Consider the following 12,190-nt stretch of genomic DNA (forward strand, 5'->3'; position numbering starts at 1 on the left):
CAGACACCTGATCTTCAACAAAGTCACCACATATGTACATTTCCTTTTCAATAAATGATGCTGGGAAAACTGGATAACCATATTCAGAAGAATGAGACTGGAGCTCTATCTTTCACCATATACAAAAATCAACTCAAGAGGGATTAAACATAAGACCCCAAACTATAAAACTGGTAGAAGTAAACAGGAAAACTCTGGGGCATTGGTCTAGGGAAAAATTTTATGGCTAAGACCTCAAAAGCACGGATAACAACAACAACAAAAAAATAGACAAATGGGACTGTATTAAACTAAACAGCTTCTGCATAGCAAAACAAATAACAGAGTGAAGAGACAATCTCTTGAATGGGGTAAAATATTTGAAAACTACTCATCCAACAGGGGATTAATATCCACAATATCCAAGGAATTCAAACTACCCAACAATAACAATTGTTGGGGTCCGTGCCAGGGGTGGTGGAGAATGAAAGAACACACAAAAGACAAAGACACACAGAGAACATGGCGGCCGCGCTCAGAGCCTCCGCCTCACTTTATTTATACTCCATAAACCCCACGTCAGCAGAAAGAATGCAATGCAAAACAAACTTTCTTTTCCCAGATGTAACCTTCTACTCAGTTCTTTGTTTCTATGCTCTTCCTTATTTGCCCGCCTTCTTGGCACCTACGGGAGTTCATTAAAAGTTCAACTGGAGATACTGTCCTTGAGCCCTATCTATTCTCAGCATACTGTTTTCAAAGGCCCCTGCATTTTTCCCCCTTTTTTTTTGTTTTGCCTCAATCCTAAAACGGTAGCCCATATTTGTTCTTGTGTTTTCTTTTGTTTTTGGAGGCGACGGAGGGAGCATCGAATCACCAAAAGAAGTAGACCCAATCCAAGTGCCCAAAGCAATATACTTCCAGAGATTGTAGAAATCCATGTCTTCATCTGGGTCCATGGGTTAAAGGCAGCAAGGCGCTGACCCAGCTCCTGAAGGGTTACAGTTCTGGACAACACATGTAATTGTTGTCGAAATGCTTCGGAAATGTTCTGAGTGAGCTCTTGGATGTTCAAACTAATATTTTTATGGCCTATTAATAATTTTTGGATTACGGTCTAATTTTGAGAGATGTTAAAAAGCACAGGCGTTACACAAAATTGAGTGGAGTTCCAATCACATTGTAATGTTATCCGAGTACTGAGGACAGTGAGCTGATCTCCAAGCCATGTCAAGGCTTGTTCCATGTTGTCCAATCTTTCAGCAAGTTGAGAATCAATGTTTCATTGTTGAAGCCATAACCGGTGAGATTGCTCGTGCCATTGCTGCACATATTCAGCATTTTGTATGCTTTGATGAAGAGCGAGCCCTGCTATGGCCGCAGTGGAGACGATGGCGACAAGGCTCATCACCGAGGCAATTATAAGTCCAAGGGCACGGAGGGTTCGCTGGATAGAAGTCCAAATATAAGTCTCAAGAGGTGATGCCCCCCACGGTCGCGTAAGGTTAACAGGTAGCCAAATTTCCTTACGAGCCCTGAGGATATAAATATCTTCAGTAAAGTTGTGCCACCAGGAATGATTGAGGCAAGACAAAAATGTACACGTATCTGTACAATTAACAATCCCCGTATCATTATCCCATGTCAAATTCCCTGCTAATAATAGGTAGGGCTTACGGACACAAGCAATAATATATCAGGAGGTATTTCGATATAACTGAATATGAAAGGAGTTATTCGGGTTAGAAAGATTAAGGGGCATATTCCCCACAAAAGTGCTAATGGCATCGCCTGCAGCTAACAACTTCCAAAAATAACTCTCTACTTCAGGCCTCCTTCATGCCGTACCAAGGTTTCATTACTGTTAGCAGCAATACTTTTATTTACCCAGTGTCATTTCAAAGGTATGTGACTAAATTTTGTTTAAAAATCACCGTGCACACTTCAATCAGTTATTTGCATCCCATTGTATTCTAATAAGATCCGGGGTTTAGTTCCCCGACATTGTTGTCACTCCAGCACCTCAATATTAGGAGAAACCTCTAGAATAGGACAAAAGAGTAAAGAACTAGGAATAGTTTCATTACTATATACAGTATGATTATATTAAAAACTTCTAGTTACAATAATAACAGTATTAGCAGCCACATGACTATGATTATAACGAACAGCCCAGGCTTCATGCGATCTTCGGAGACAATGAGAACTATTTCCCATACATATTGGAACTCCTTCCACTCCAAATTGATATGTGTTGTTTATAATTCCCGTTTCCCGTTCTATATTGTCCTTGTCTATATAGGGGGATGGCATCCAAGTAGTGTCATTGGTGAAAACCTTAATTTCCGCCTCCCCCCAGGCGACTCCCTGATACAAGGGCGGAAAGGGAATATAAGTCTAATATTCATACAAAGCCTCACTAAGAGAAATAAGTCCCCTGCCGGGGCACATCCAACAAAGGAAGAAATGCATGCTGAATCCAGTTTTCTTTTCAACAGGGTTTCAATCATCTTGTAGGAAACCACTCAGGTTCGCTCCCTGTAGGGACAAGAGCATAGCCCCGTCCCTGTTTTAGAACTTGCCCTTGAACATACTTACCTTCTTCATTAGGATACCAAACCTTTAAACTGTCAGTGGGCACTATCACCGAGGGAGGTGAGGAAAGATGGGTTACGGCAGCGGAATCTTGCAATTGTCTCCATTGATTCAAAAAAATTAAGGTAAAAAGAACCTTCAAAATCTGGTTTCAAAATCTGGTTTCTGGGGGGCTCATTTTCCCCTTTTTGTTTTGTTTTAATAGTTAAGTTTTTAAAGTTAAATTTGCGTGCTCAATGATGGCTTGACCTTGACTGTTGCCCGGGATACCGGTGATATGTTGAATATTGTATTGCTGTAAGAAAACTTGTAATTTATGAGAGACATAAGCAGGGACATTATCAGTTTTAAGTATAAGAGGAATGCCCATGATGGCGAAACAAACTAAGAGATGAGTAATAACAGAAATGAGAAAAGGTATCAATGGTATGATGAACATTTTAATCATCCAAAAGAAGGGACATCTCGTGGATTAACCCCAGGATGGAAGGATGGAATGCTCAAAGGAGCACAGGAAGGACAAGCTCGAATAAGAGAACGAGCTTGTTTATGAGTTAAATGAAACCATCGTTGAAGGCCAGAACTATTAGTGTGATGTAGAGTATATTTTTGTTCTGCAGCATGTAGGTGGCCGATTAAAAGCAAATCAATCTGAGTATTACCATGAACTAATGGTCCAGAAAGTTGAGAATGAGAACGAAGATGAGTGATGAATAAAGGAGCTCGACGTTGGCTCAAAGTAAAGGATAACAAAGAAAAGAATTTCTGAAGAGAAGAAGTAGCACAAAGAGGTAAAGTGGCCTGAGAAATATAAGAAGTAACATAAACGGCGTATTGAGAATCACTAACAATGTTACAACCAGTAGTAGGGAAATCAAGTAAGACCATGAGAATAGCAAACAATTCTCCCTATTGCACCGAGGGATAAGGATAAACTGTAACTCAAGATTGATGAAGCTTCTTGCCAAGAATCAGAAGTTGCAAGAAGATAAGTGATCTGACTATGAGTGAATTGAGAGATAATTAAGGAAGGATTTCCTCCCCAAAGTTGTCGACAGTGATGCCCTCCTTTGATGATCAGTTCAGCTAAACGATCGATATAAGTAGCCAAGCGTTTAGATATTTTATTGGACAAAAAGATCCATTTTAGTGGTCGACTAGTTTGATGAATCATTCCTGTGGGAGAAGGTAAAGTATGAAATACACAAAAGGGAGGGCCTTTTGAAGTTGCTCTTCAACAAGCTGGAGTTCCTGTAAAGCCAAAGGAGTTAAATGGCGTGAGTTGTCCAAGTGACTGTCTCCTTCTAGAATAGAAAAAAGATGTTATAACTGATATGTTGGTATTCCTAAAACAGGACGCATCCAATTAATGTCTCCTAGAAGCTTTTGAAAATCATTTAATGTTTTTAAATGATCACATCAAATTTGAATTTTTTGGGGTTGAATATTTTGTGCCCCCAAGGTATAACCTAAATATTGAATAAGAAAATCCAGTTAATTTTTTTCTGTGGCAATATTAAGTGAGTAGAAAGAAAGCTGAGTTTGTAATGATACAAAAGCATCTTGCTGCTTTTCTCTGGTTTTAACTTTGTGGGATAAGGGCAGGATTAGGAAGACCAGGCTGTAAACTTTCCCTAGGTTTAATGTAAACATTTATAGTTTTAAGACAAGACAAAGACGGGAATTCCATGCAGAAATACGTGGCTTTATATTCCTCTCGGCCATTTGTTTTTTGACTTACTCTTTTAGAGTCCTAAGTATTTCTTTAAATAATGGTCACTGTTTCACCTATGGTGGCTATGAGTTTAAAGGATTGTAGCCCATTTTGAACATCATATTTTTGGCAGCTGTGGAAATATGAGGAATGTTTAAAAAAGCAGCAAATTGTGTGAAAGATCTTGTTCCCAAAAATTAATATCGATAGGAACAATATAAAAATAAAAAAAAACACTTGACCTTGTTGACCTTTAGGACCAACACAGGTTAAAGGTTCTACGTCTTGATAAATCACAGAAGCAGCACCCAAGCCAGTGAGTATAACTGAAACTTGTCTTTTTTTCCCATTGTATAGGCCACTAATTTAAACAAATAATAGACATATTTACCCCCGTATCAATTAACTCTTTTAAAACTATCCCATTAATGTGCAATGAACATAAGGGCTTTTGATTAGAAACTAAAGTTTCCCAAAAAACAGTTTTTTCTGTGCTACGAAACCCTCTCTATTGAGAATACGTTCCCCTGCCTCTAGGCGTATAAATTGTGAAACTTGTACCAAAATAAAAATTTTATTAGTAATATGTCCTTTTGGCAAAGGGCCACACACTCTAATAGCTAATTTATATACTCCTCTATTAGGAGACAAAGTATAAGGCTGAGTAATAGCTAAGTCAGCAGCGGCACTCTGCTTAGTTGCCGCATAAAGCTGAGAAACTGGGGTAAGGTGTGGGATCCTTAAGGAGGACTTGAATTTATTCCTTAATGTTGTAGGCCATTGCTCACTGAATATTGTAGTAGACTTGTATTGTAATTGTTGGGGCCCCAAGCCTGTGGGCCCCGGCTCCCGTTTCCCAGGAGAGGAGATAGTAAATTTCCACTTCTATCAGTTTTGGAATGACATTTATTTGTCCAATGTCGACTTTTACCACAATATTTGTACACCTCTGAAGGCAGCTTTCTGCCTTGAGGGATAAAAGTGTTCAATTTTTATGACATTCTTTTTTGAAATGTCTAGGTTTACCACACTGAAAGCAAACACCTTGTTTGTTATTTCCTTTTAAGGCTTTAGACAAAGCTCCAGCAAATAATTGAGCATTATTAATAGCCCCTCCAACACTAACACAAATTTTAATATATTTATCTAAATTGGCCCCATTGGCCTTTAACGATTTTAACAATTTTTAACAGTCAGCATAAGCATTTTTAAAAGACAATGTTTGTAACAAAATTTTTGAAGCAAGGCTAGCACCCACAATTTTGAAGACAGCATCCTGAAGATGGGCTACGAAATCTGGATATAGTTCATTTGTGCCCTGTAAAATCTTCACAGAGGAAAGGGAACATTTTCCTGTTATCTCTACCTTATTTCAGGCCCTTAAAAATAAAGTCTTGATTTGAGTAAGGGCAACATCATCTAGACCAGCCTGAGCATTAAGAGTAGCATATTGGCCCATGCCTGTGAGTTGTTCCTCAGTGGGTCCAGGGGGATCACACATAATATTTTTCCTAGCCTATACATGTGCCTTGTTCATTTACCAGCTGTGCAATTGTAACCACTGAGAATGATCAAGAAAAGCCTTCTCCAAAGTCTTCCAGTCTATAGGAATTATCAAATTTTCTGATGAAAAATATCAAGAAGACCAAGGATAAAAGGAGATTGAGGTCCATAGTTAGAAATGGCAGCTTTCATTTCTTTTTAAAAATTTAATTTGTAAGGCACTAAATTGGACATTATTGCCACCATTTGAAAACTGAGCATTAGGACCAAAAGAAGCACAAATAATTGGAAACAGATCCAGCTCCTTAAATTTTTTTTTTAAATTAAAAGTATATATAATATATAATAATACTCATATCCCCAAATATAAAGAATCTCAACATATTAATAAGAAAAGGCAAATAACCCAGCCAAAAGTAGCAGAACAAGGAAATGACAATAAACCTATATGTCTAACATCATTACTCACTAGGAAATATGTATATTAATACCAAATTGAGAATCATTACATACACAATACAATGGTTAAAATTTAAAAACACAGAAAATATCAAGAGGTAGTTAATGTGTTAAGCAGCTCGAATACTCAACTTCTGTTTGGAGTGTAAATTGGTGGAACCTATGCACCCCTATAACAACAATTTCCTAGCTGGGGTTATTAATATTATATTTATATTAATAATTAATATTAATGTGCTTATTTATTAACTATTGAAATACTCATAATATTTTAACAAACAACAAGATATACATATACACTGGTTTTGACATATTAAACAGGTGTTTAGTATAAATTTAAAGTATGTCTGATGTGAACAGGGCTTTAACTTTGCCAAACAAAGGTAAAGATAAGGAAGCCGGGGGGTTGGAGGCACTGGAAAATCCTCTTTTAACAGGGCAGAAGGAAAAGAAACAGGGAAAGCTCACAAAGGTGAATTAGAAGAATGTATCTGTAATATTTGTTGAAGCATTTCCATAATACACTGCATGTCAGAATTTCCCTTAGAAAAAGGAAGAGCTGGCTTTTTTTCTTCTCCCCCTTTTGCTACCCCCACCATCCTCTGTTATCCTGGCACAAATGGGCTCCATTTTAGATTTATTTTATTTTATTTTTTTCCCAAATCCTCAGATACCTTTCCTCCTGTGGCTACATTACCACACTCTGAATCAATCTCACTAACTCTAATGTCTGAGTGATAGAGTCACACAAGGTCCACAATTTTAGAGGCATAATATCCCCTAACTAGAGAGCTCTAAGCAGAGTTTTTACTACCTGTAACCATTCTCTGCGATTCAGCTGCACTTTAGTCTGATACTGAAACCAGTAGCAATGTTGTTCAACATGGGCAAACAATCACTTCAAAGTCTTTTTCTTTCACTTCTACTCCTATAGACAGCAATAGTCCTTGAAACAGCCATAAATATTCTGAGGCCAGAGAGATGGAATTCCCCATAATGAAAGCTTAAGAAGGTTCCCCTTAACAATATCTGGGTCTTACTCGCCCCTAGGGGGTTCCCCTTCTTGTTCTCCCCTACTCACCTGTGCTGACCCTGCTCGCTGCGCCACTTGTTGGGGTCCGTGCCGGGGGTGGTGGAGAATGAAAGAACACACAAAAGACAAAGACACACAGAGAACATGGCGGCCGCGCTCAGAGCCTCCGCCTCACTTTATTTATACTCCATAAATCCCACGTCAGCAGAAAGAATGCAATGCAAAACAAACTTTCTTTTCCCAGATGTAACCTTCTACTCAGTTCTTTGTTTCTATGCTCTTCCTTATTTGCCCGCCTTCTTGGCACCTACGGGAGTTCATTAAAAGTTCAATTGGAGATACTGTCCTTGAGCCCTATCTATTCTCAGCGTACTGTTTTCAAAGGCCCCTGCAAACAATTATGTTAAAAAATGGGCAAAAAACAAGAATAGACATTTCTACAAAGAAGATATACAAATGAAAAAATGCTCAATATCACTGATTATGAGGCAATGCAAATCAAAATCACAGTGAGTTATCATCTGATCCCAGTTAGAATGGCTAGTATTAATCGGATAACAACAACAACAACAGATGTTGACAAGAATGTCAAGAAAAGGAAACTGTTATACATTGTTGGTGGGAATGTAAATTAGTAAAACCGGTACAAAAAAGAGTATGAAGATTTCTCAAAAAATTAAAGAACTACCATATGATCCACCAATCCTGCTACTGGGTATCTATTCAAAGGAAAAGAAATCAGTATATCAAAGGGATACTTGCACTCACATGTTATCACAACACTAATTACAATAGCAAAGATGAGGAATTAACGTAAGTGTCCATCATGTTTATCCCAGCACTAATTACAATAGCAAAGATATGGAATTAACCTAAGTGTCCATCAATGGTCAAATGGATAAAGAACATATAGTATAGAATATAAATATAAATAAAATATAGTATGGGCAATGGAATACTATTTGCCCATAATGAAGAATTAAATCATGTCATTTGAAAGAACATGGATGAAATAAGCTTGACACTGAAAGACAGATAGTGCATGTTCTCACTCATATGTGGGAGCTAATGAACTTGATCTCATGGACATAGGGAACAGAGTGATTGATATCAGAGACTGGGAAGGTTGAGTAGGTGGAAGGTGGACATGAAGAAGGGTTAGTTATGGGTACAAACATACAGGTAGATAGCAGACATAAGTTCCAATGTTTGATAGGAGACTAGGGTGACTATATTTAGCAACAATTTTATGTATATTTCAAAGTAATTAGAAGAGGAATTGAGATCATATCCCAACACATAAAAATAATAAATAAACATTCAAGGCAATGGATACCCCAGTTACACATTCTATGCATGTAACAAACACAGGTACCCCATAGATATGTGAACTTGTATATATCAATAAAAGAGAAAAAAAGATGATATTATGAACAACTTTATGTTAACCAGTTTTTTTTCAAGTTCAGGAGTACATGTGCAGATTTGTTATATAGATGAACTTGTGTCATGGGGGTTTCTTGTACAGATTATTTCATCACCCATTAGTTATTTTTCCAGATCCTTGAATTCTTCTCACCCTCCAGCTTCAGGTAGGACCCAGTGTCTGTTGTTCCCCTCTATGTGTCCATGTGTTCTCATCAGAGCCCCCACTTATAAGTGAGAACATGAGGTATTTGGTTTTCTTTTCCTACTTTAGTTAGCTAAGGATGATGGCCTCCAGCTCCTTCTGTGTTCAAGCAAAGGACGTGATCTCATTATTTTTTTGTGACTGCATAGCATTGCATTGTGCATATGTACATTTTCCTTATCCAGTCTACCATTGATGGACATTTAGGTTGATTCCTTGTCTTTGCTATTGTGAATATTGCTGCAGTGAACATACCTGTGCATGTGTATTTATGGTAAAATGATTTACATTCCTTTGGGCATATACCTAGTACTAGGATTACTGGGTCAAATGGTAGCTGTGTTTTTAGCTCTTTGAAGTGTCACCACACTGCTTTCCACAGTGGTTAAACTAATTTGCACCCCCACCAACATTATGTAAGTATTCCTTTTTCCCACAACCTCACCAGCATGTTATTATTATTACTGTTTTACTTTTTAATAATAGCCATTCTGACTGGTATAAGATGGTATCTCATTGTGGTTTTGATTTGCATTTCTCTAATGATCAGTGAGGTTGAGTGTATTTTCATATGCTCATTGGCTGAATGTATGTCATCTTTTGAGACGTGTCTGTTCATGTCTTTTGCCAGCTTCTTAATGAGGTTGTTTGTTTTCTTCTTGTAAATTTGTTTAACTTCCTTATAGATGTCGGATATTAGACCTTTGTCAGATGCATAGTTTGCAAATATTTCTCCTATTCTGAGGCTGTTTATTGAGTTTCCTTTGCTGTGCAAAAGCTCTTTAGTTTAATTAGGTTCTATTTGCCAATTATTCCTTTTGCTGCAATTGCTTTTGGTGTCTTCCTCATAAAAACTTTGCCAGTTCCTATGTCCAGGATGGTATTGCCTAGGTTGTTTTCCAAGGTTTTGGTTTTACACTTAAGTTTTTAATCCATCTTGAGTTGATTTTTGTATATAATATAAGGAAGATGTCCAGTTTCAATCTTCTGCATATGGTAGCCAGTTATCCCAGCACCCTTTGTTGAATAAAGTTCTTTCCCCATTGCTTGTTTTTGTCAGCTTTGTCAAAGATTGAATGGTTGTAGCTGTGCAGCCTTGTTTCTGGGTTCCCTATTCTGTTCCATTAGTCCATGTGTCTGTTTTTGTACTAGTACCAAGTTGTTTTGGCTACTGTAGCCCTGTAGTATAGTTTAAAGTTGTATAGTGTGATGCCTCTAGCTTTGTTCTTTTGCTTAGGAGTGCCTTGGCTATTTGGGCTTTTTTTCTTTGTTTGTTTCATATGAGTTTTAAAATAGATTTTTCTAGCTCTGTGAAGAATGTCACTGGGCGTTTAAATGGGATAGCATGTAACATATAAATTGCTTTGGGTAGTATGGCCATTTTAATGATATTGATTCTTCCTATCCATGATCATGAAATGTTTTTCCATGTGTTTGTTTCATCTGTGATTTCTTTGAGCATTATTTTATTACTCTCCTTGTAGAGATCTTTTACCTTCCTAGTTAGCTACATTACTAGGTATTTTATTCTTTTTGTGACAGTTGTTAATGTGATTGTGTTTCTGATTTGGTGTTCAGCTTGGCTGTTGTTAATGTGTAGGAATGCTAGTGATTTTCGTACATTGATTTTATATCCCTGAGACTTTGCTGAAATTGTTTATTAGGTGAAGGAGATTTTGGGCTGAGACTGTGGAATTTTCTCAATATAGAATCATGTCATCTGCAAACAGGGATAGTTGGACTTTCTCTTTTTGTATTTGGATGCCAAAGATAAAGAGATTTCTTTCTCTTGCCTGATTGCTCTGACCAGGACTTCCATTACTATGTTGAAGAGGAGTGACAAAGAGGACATTTTTGTCTTGTGCTGGTTTTCAAGGGGGATGTTTCCAGCTTTTTTCCATTCAGTAGGATGTTGGCTGTAGGTTTGTCATATATGGCTCTTATTATTTTTAGGTATATTCCTTCAATATCTAGTTTATTAAGTGTTTTTAGCATGAAGGGATGTTGAATTTATTGAAAGCTTTTTCTGCATCTATTGAAATATACATGTGGTTTTTATCTAGTTCTGTTTATGTGATGAATCACTTTAATGATTTGCATACGTTGAACCAATCTTGCATCCCAAGGATAAATACTACTTGATCAAAGTGGATAAGCCTTTTGATATGGTGCTGGATTTGGTTTGCCCATATTTTGTTGAGGATTTTTGCATTGATGCTTATCACGGATATTGGCCTGAGGTTTTCTTTGTGTGTGTGTGTGTCTCTGCCAGGTTTTGGTATTAGGGTGATGCCAGCCTCATAGAATGAGTTAGGGAGGAGTTTCTTCTCCTCAATCTTTTAGAATAGTTTCAGTAGGAATGATAACAGCTCTCCATTATACATCTGGTAGAATTTGGCTGTGAATCCATCTGGTCCTGGTCTTTTTGTGGTTGGTAGGCTACTTATTATTGATTCTATTTTAAAGTTCATTATTGGTGTGTTCAGCAATTCAGTTTCTTTCTGGTTCAGTCTTGGCAGGATGTATATGTTCAGAAATGTATCCATTTTTTCTAGATTTTCTAGTTTGTGTGCATATAGATGTTCATAGTAGTCTCTGATGGTTATTTCTATTTCTGTGGGGTCAGTATTTATATCCCCTTTGCCATTTCTCATTTTGTTTATTTAGATCTTCTCTCTTTTCTTCTCTATTAGCCCAGCTAGTGGTCTGTTATCTTGATTTTTTTTTTTTTTTCAATAAACCAACCCTTGGATTTGTTATCTTTTGAATGGTTTTTCTTGTCTCCATCTCCTTCAGTTCAACTCTGATTTTGGTTATATCTTATCCTATGCTAGTTTGGGGATGGTTTGCTCTTGCTTCTCTAGTTCTTTTTGTTGTGATGTTAGCTTGGCAAATTGAGATCTTTCTAGCATTTTTAGATGGACATTTAGTACTATAAATTTCCCACTTAACACTGCCTTAGCAGTTTCCCAGTAATTATGGTATGCTGTGTCTTTGTTCTCATTAGTTTCAAATAACTTCTTGATTTCTGTCTTAACTTTATTATTTATCTAAAAGTCACTCAGGAGTAGATTACTTAATTTTTATGAAGTTGTATAATTTTGAGCAATTTTCTTGATTGTGATTTCTATTTTTATTGTCCTGTGGTTCGAGAGAGGGTTTGTTATGATTTCAGTTCTTTGTGTTTGCTGAGGATTGCTTAATGTCCAATTGAGTGGTTTATAGTGTGTGCCATGTGGCAATGAGCAGAATGTGTATTCTGTTGTTTTGGGGTAAA

General features: G+C 37.2%; 1 long non-coding RNA gene across 1 annotated transcript; it reads right to left on the reverse strand.

The window, feature by feature from the left end:
• Positions 1 to 491: 491 nt before the first annotated feature.
• On the reverse strand, positions 492 to 7,607 carry LOC105471380 (uncharacterized). The gene is made up of 2 exons (XR_011623606.1): positions 7,332 to 7,607; positions 492 to 1,514 (listed from the first exon to the last, which is right to left on the reverse strand). It is a non-coding gene; the product is annotated as an uncharacterized lncRNA (long non-coding RNA).
• Between the last annotated feature and the right edge of the window lie 4,583 nt (positions 7,608 to 12,190).

The sequence above is a fragment of the Macaca nemestrina genome, chromosome 5 (genome assembly GCF_043159975.1).
Source record: "Macaca nemestrina isolate mMacNem1 chromosome 5, mMacNem.hap1, whole genome shotgun sequence".
NCBI lineage: Eukaryota > Metazoa > Chordata > Mammalia > Primates > Cercopithecidae > Macaca > Macaca nemestrina.